The sequence below is a fragment of the Triticum aestivum genome, chromosome 3B (assembly GCF_018294505.1).
Source record: "Triticum aestivum cultivar Chinese Spring chromosome 3B, IWGSC CS RefSeq v2.1, whole genome shotgun sequence".
In the NCBI taxonomy this organism is placed as follows: domain Eukaryota; kingdom Viridiplantae; phylum Streptophyta; class Magnoliopsida; order Poales; family Poaceae; genus Triticum; species Triticum aestivum.
The window spans coordinates 274,562,493-274,568,948 of NC_057801.1; the positions used below are offsets into that span (position 1 = coordinate 274,562,493).

At 44.5% G+C, this 6,456-nt stretch overlaps 1 long non-coding RNA gene across 1 annotated transcript; it reads left to right on the top strand.

Annotated features, from left to right (window-relative positions):
- Positions 1-880: 880 nt before the first annotated feature.
- Positions 881-5,770, top strand: LOC123069704 (uncharacterized). The gene is made up of 3 exons (XR_006432704.1): positions 881-974; positions 5,347-5,411; positions 5,729-5,770. It is a non-coding gene; the product is annotated as an uncharacterized lncRNA (long non-coding RNA).
- Positions 5,771-6,456: the final 686 nt, after the last annotated feature.

Here is a 6,456-nt window from a genome sequence, read left to right on the forward strand (position 1 = left end):
AAGTTTCGGCACGCTACGATTTTTTTGCGCTTTCCACTTTTACCCTCGCCTCGGCACTCACTCGCTCCTCACTCATTGCTTTCTCTTCTCCCCGTCGCCTCTCTCTTCTCGCCAACCTTGCCGGCAACCACCTCGCCCACCTCGCCCACCTCGTCGGCAACCACCTCGCCCACCTCGCCCACCTCGCCGGCCACCATCTCTCCCCGTCGCCGCCATCTTTCTCCCGCCTCCACTCGCACCCCACAACACTTACATCCCACATCCGAGGTCAAAGCTTGGATTTTTGCACCGGCGGCGAGCTTCTGGGCGACGGAGGCGCTGGATCCGCGTGCGCCACCGCTTGATCTGCGTGCACCTGCTCTGGATCTGGCGACGGAGACGGTGGATGCGGTGCAGAGGTGAGCTTCTGGGCGACGGACGCACTTGACACAGTTGGTCGTTGCTGCCAGGAAGAAGGGCAAAGGGGATGGCCGTCGACGCCGCGTACGCGAAGCTGGTGCTGCTCGCCTGCAACGGCGGCGTCGGCGTCCGCGCTGCACCTGCTGCAGTGAGGGGGGTTCGGCCGGGGCCGCGTCGTGGCCGGGCTCGTCTCCCCGCTCCCGCGCCACTCCACACACCAACACCAGTGCCGCCTCCGCCGCGTGCTCGCCGTCGCCACCGAGCTCAGGCCCCCTCCCTCGCTGCCGGCCCCACGCACCGGCAGGACCAGGGCCAACACCATCTAGTCCACCGTAAGCCCCCTCCACTCCGGCTTCTTGATTAATTACAGTACCTCTGACGATGACACGCGCTGACTGACTGACATGACACGCGTTGCGCTTTCTGCTCTGCATGGACATGGATATGCTATGCAGAGGTTCGGGGACGTGTCCAAGGAGATCAAGCGGGTGTGGAAGCAGATGGAGGAGGACGAGCAGCTGGCCTCCCTCATGCGCGGCCTCCACGGCCAGAACCTCCGCGACGACAAGGCTGCAGTTAGTTGTACTCCTGTATCTCTGCATACTCCGTACTTAATTCAGTTTGGTTGCAGTACTTGTATCTCTCTGTATCTCTGATGTACTCTTGTGTCAGTTTGGTTGGAGTATATTCAGTTTGGTTGCAGTACTCTTGTCTCTGCATACTTAATTCTGTAGTTTCTCTCTGATGGTAGTAGTTGTATCTCTGCATACTTAATTCACTGAATTTCGTTGCAGTAGTTGATTCAAGTGAAAAGATTCAGTTAGTTCTCCAGTAGTTTTGCTGGAGTAATAAGGAAAAGTTGCAGTAGTTGTCAATGTTAACCTCGACGTATCTGCAGTTTCAGTCACTGCTTGCTACTCCTCCTTATAATTGCAGTTTAGTTGCTTCAGTCGCTGCTCATTTCTTCAGTAGCTAAATAAGTTCAGTTTAGTTTAGTTGAAGTGAGCTGCGTTCTTGCTGCGGCCTTGCGTATTTCATTTTGTTTAGTCTAGTCCTCTGATTTTAACACAAGCCTTCCTGAGTATCAAAAACTCCAGACCTTACTTCCAAACTTCAGCATTAAAATAAACTTTTTCCTCTCCTCTCCTATTCCACTCCACTCCTCTCTCTTCTATTCCACTCCTTTCCTCTCAACAAGTCATTTTCTTTAATTAATTAAAATGAAACTAAATGATTTTTTAATTAACTGAAACTTGTTTTTTAATTAAAACTAAATGATTTTTTCAGTAAATGAACTTGAGTTAACTAAAATTAAATGAATTGTAGCAGGAGTACCCTCCTTCTCTTGACTTCTCTTCTCTTTTCAGCAAGTGCAGCAACAGTATGAGTAGTTCTTGGAGTAGTGTAGTGTTTAGTGTAGACTTGCAAGTACTCCTCTCCTCTCCTACTAATCTCCTATCAGAGATTACTGTAAGTGTAGTACTGCTTGGAAAGATTAGTGACATCAGTATTTGTATTTTGGTGTAGTGCTGCTTTAAGTGACCTTAGTTGGTTTAGTACTGCTTGGAGTAGCTTGCTGTAGAGATTTGTGTATTCAGCTTGGAGTTGTTAATACTCCTTTTCATCCAGTGCCAAAATACTCCTTTTAATGCAGGTTTTTTAAAATTAGGATTAGGAGTAGGATTAGTAGGAGCAGGACTAAAATTAAAAGAATGCCAATAAGCAAACTTGGCAGTATGGAAGCTTGTGAGTAACTTGACCAAAGGATGATGTTAAAGAGTAGCTTGGCATTAATTAAAGAAAAGTATCTTCTCTCTTCTTCTCTCTTCTTATCTCTCCTCTCTTCTCTCCTCTCTTCTCTTATCTTGTGTTAAACTTAAATTAATTTTTTTCCTCTCCTCTCCTATTCCAGCCCACTCCTCTCCTCTTCTATCTCCTTTCCTCTCATATTCCTCTCACATACTCTTCTTGAATTCACTCCTCTCCTCTCCTACTACTCTCCTATCAGCGAATGATCATACAAATGGAGTAGTAGAAATATACACATACAAATGGAGTATGGAGTAAAAAAATACATGGAGTAAAAATACAAGTGGAGACATACAAGTGGAGTTACACATACAAGTGGAGTTAGACATACTCCAACATACTCCACAAAAACAACGTACTCCAACATACTCAAATATGGATTATTACAGACATGACAAGCATCACTAGCATCACAAGCATCATCACTAGCATCACAACCTCATCACTAGCATCACAAGCATCATCACTGGCATCACAACCTCATCACTAGCATCAGAGCCTCATCGCAAGCATCACAAGCATCATCACTAGCATCACAGCCTCATCACTAGCATCACAGCCTCATTGCAAGCATCACAAGCATCATCACTAGCATCACAACCTCACCGCAAGCATCATCACAAGCTCATATTCCATTACTGAACGCTCTCCATTAGCTCTAAGTTGTATAATGCATTTGCGTAAACCTCTAGAGGGCATGATAATCTTGGAGGTAGTTGCCCAATCCCCTCAAGCCTTTCCTTGTTTACATGGGGTATTTTATACCCATTGCCCCCTGCATGGTTTAGGATCTCAATCATGCACGTCTGCAGAGTTAGGAAAATTCTGTTGAGCTTGTAAACATCATAGCCTTCAAATTCCTCCAAAACACCCTTAATAAGGTCTTGTAGTGTTTTAGGACTCAGACAATCTGTCAGGGATTGGAGCGAGTTGAAAAACCCAAGGTCAAGCACATTCAAATCAGGACTGGTGGGAGGCTGTTGTATTATTCTGATGTCAAGTCCAGTTTTTGCGACAGCTTCTAGAAATTCCTGATCATCTGGCAAGATATGGGGCTTAGCATTATCCTGCTGAATGTAGATGGTTTGTCCAGCATCGCCTTCAGGCCAAACAGCTTGTATTGCTGGCAAGACCTTCTCTATCAGGAACTCCCTCATCACTTTTTTGTCGACCTTTATTGATTTTGTCTCTATTGTACCTCTGGGCCTGTTGTCGCTTCTCCTTTGAGCAGGAACTTCTTTCACGAATGGCCAGATACCGATTTTCCTAGAGAAGGTCACGTTTCCTTCACTGTCCCACCTCGGCCTAGCAACGGCCGTCAAGAAAATCACCTTTCCAATACAGTTGCCATGTATAGGCCTTGTAGGCTCTTCCTCCCCGTCCAGCAGATAATAGGTTCTATTCTTCTTGGTCATGTTGAACCACTTCTCGTCAATATGGACAACATTATGCATAGTCTTGAACTTAGGCCTTGGTGTTGTTGTTGTTGCCTCATCAAGCATCGACAAACAAAATTTCATCATATCCTTCTTATTCTGGTCCTTTAGAGCTGGCTTCACGCAGTTTGTATGCCTCCTTATCAAGTTTAACATGAACTTTCTATGAAGTGTGGTAGGGCTACACCCCAGTTGCCAAGCAAGTGACCTAATGGTAGACCTTTTGTTTAATTGGATCGTTAGGATTTTTTCTAGATTAATGTCCTTAGGCTTTCTTCCAGAATTTCTTTTTTTTTATTAGAAACATCCACCTCTTTACCTTCGCTAATTTGCCTCATTGCTTTTCTCCAAATTCTTTGTATACTCCAAACACCCACTCCGAAAAAATTTGCAATGTCTTGCTTGTCAGTTCCCAAAAAAGTGCCTCCTCTACTCATACACAGTGTATGCATTGCTACATAAGCAGCAATTTTTTGCTGGTCATTGAGGGTTTTATATTTCCTAGCAACTTGCCCAACACCTGCACCAAGACATACAACAGAGAAATGATTAAATGAAATGATCAAGTGATGAAGTGATGGAATGATCAAATGATGAAATGATGGAATGATCAACGGTAACTGTACCTGGATCTTGAACAATTTCATCTCCTTCCATTCACTCTCCTGGATCTTGAACAATTTCATCTCCTTCCATTCGCTCTCCTGCATCTTCGTCCATTTCATCCACATCTTCTACAGGTGGAGTGAAGTTGAGATCTGGGAGATCCATTTTCTCCTGAAGATATGAATATGTAAGATGAAGTAGAAGTAGAAGTAGAAGTAGAAGTACAAGAAGAAGAAGAAGAAGAAGAAGTACATATAAATTCAGTCTGCTTATTGTCAAAGCAACAGTGACAATATTGTTATGGTCAATTGTTGTCTGTTTACTGTCAAAGCAAGAATTTGTTTCCTAGGTTAATGAAGCATTACCAGCCATAATTAGTTTCCTAGGTTAATGAAGAATTTGTGCGCGTTAGATCAGCGGATCTCTTAGTTGAATTCATATATAGAGAAGGGAGTGCCTGCTTGTATATATTTTACTGTTGCTACCATGCTAGACTAACAAACTTCCCAGTATTGTGCCCTTCTATACTGTTATTGAGAAAGTTCATGGTTACTGATCTGTAGGAGTATTCCAGATTTAGTGTAGGAGTAAAAATCAACTAAATCCTTTTCCAGTTAATTAAAATTAACTAAATTCTTGCTTCTCACTCCTTTTTCTCTTCTCTTACATTAGTTCAAGATCTTCTTCATTTAATTAGGAGTAGTGTAGGAGTAAAAGCTTGCAAAAAGACCAAATCAGATTTAGCACTTGTACTAATATTTCTGTTTACTCCTATTAATATTGCTAGTGTTTAATTCTGTTAATATTGCTAGTGTTTACTCATTTCAATTAGTGCTAATGTTTACTCCATGTCAATATTACTTTTACTGTCATGGTCATCTTATTTGAACCTTAAGGGTTTGTGCACCTTATTTGAACTTTCAGAAACCAGCTTAATTTCCTTAGGTGAACTCATAATATGACAATTGTTTCAGAAACAACACCCTTTTCAGTACATCAATTCTGCCTTTTCTTGTCAAGAAACAACACCCTTTTCAGTACATCATTTGCAAATTTGATTCACTTGGTGTTACTCCTAACTGAATTCCTTTGATAGTGTGAAAGAAAGCGAACTTGAGCCAAGGTGATGGTGATGGAAATGAATGAAAGAAAGAGAAGCTGGTAAGGTGACCTACCTACCATTTTCAAACCAAGACTTTCTGTTTTGTGACTGGTCTTACTGTTTTGAAATTGTGCCCTGGCTGAATTTTCTCAACTATAATTCTGTTGGTGGGGATGCTCAAGATACCGTAATTTTGTACCCACACCTAGCGACAATGTACATGTGCACACTACTCCATTACCAAAACATTTTGATATCCTCATTGACTGATTTCCTGAGTGAACGTTTCCAAAACTAGCAGATCATGATCTTGATATCGATATATTGCTAGTATTCCTGATTTCTTGATTGAAAAGTAACATGAACAATTTTGCAGGATGCCTACCACAAAGATGAGCAGAGAGCAGGGGAGTTCACTAGAATGGAGCCGCTGGTGGCCTGGCCGTAGCCGTGGAGGAGGTGGGGGCGGAGGAGGAGTTGAGCGCTGGCCAGGGTCAGGCGGGGCAGGAGGTGAGCGCTGGCCTGGAGGAGCCCGGCGGAGAAGCAGGGGCGACGAGGGGCCTGGCGGAGGGGCAAAGAGGAGCGCTGGCCTGGAGGAGCCTGGAGGAGGGGCAAAGAGGAGCGCTGGCCTGGAGGAGCCTGACGGAGGGGCGCTGGCCTGGAGGAGTCCGACGGAGGGGCGCTGGCCTGGAGGAGCCCGACGGAGGATGGAGGAGTCCTGGACTGGAGGGGTGCTGCCTCGCGGATGGAGGAGGAAGACGATCTGTTTTCAAACGAGGGGTATTTCTGTACTTTTGTGCGTTTTCACCTGGTCGGAGAGGAACTCCCAACGACAATTATTTCGGAACGGAGGGAGTACAACACAGTGTATATAGTATGTATACCTAGCTTTTTGGCAAAAATAATGGGTATTCAGTTGAATACCCTTGAATTGAGGTGGGCCCGCCCCTGGGGTCAACCAATGCCTGGAAATGTATCTGAGATGTGCTGTGAATGATACACCAAAGCAGTGGGCAACTTGGCTACCTCTAGCTGAATTCTGGTATAACTCTACTTATCACTCTGCCTTGGGATGTACCCCATTCAAAGCACTCTATGGACATG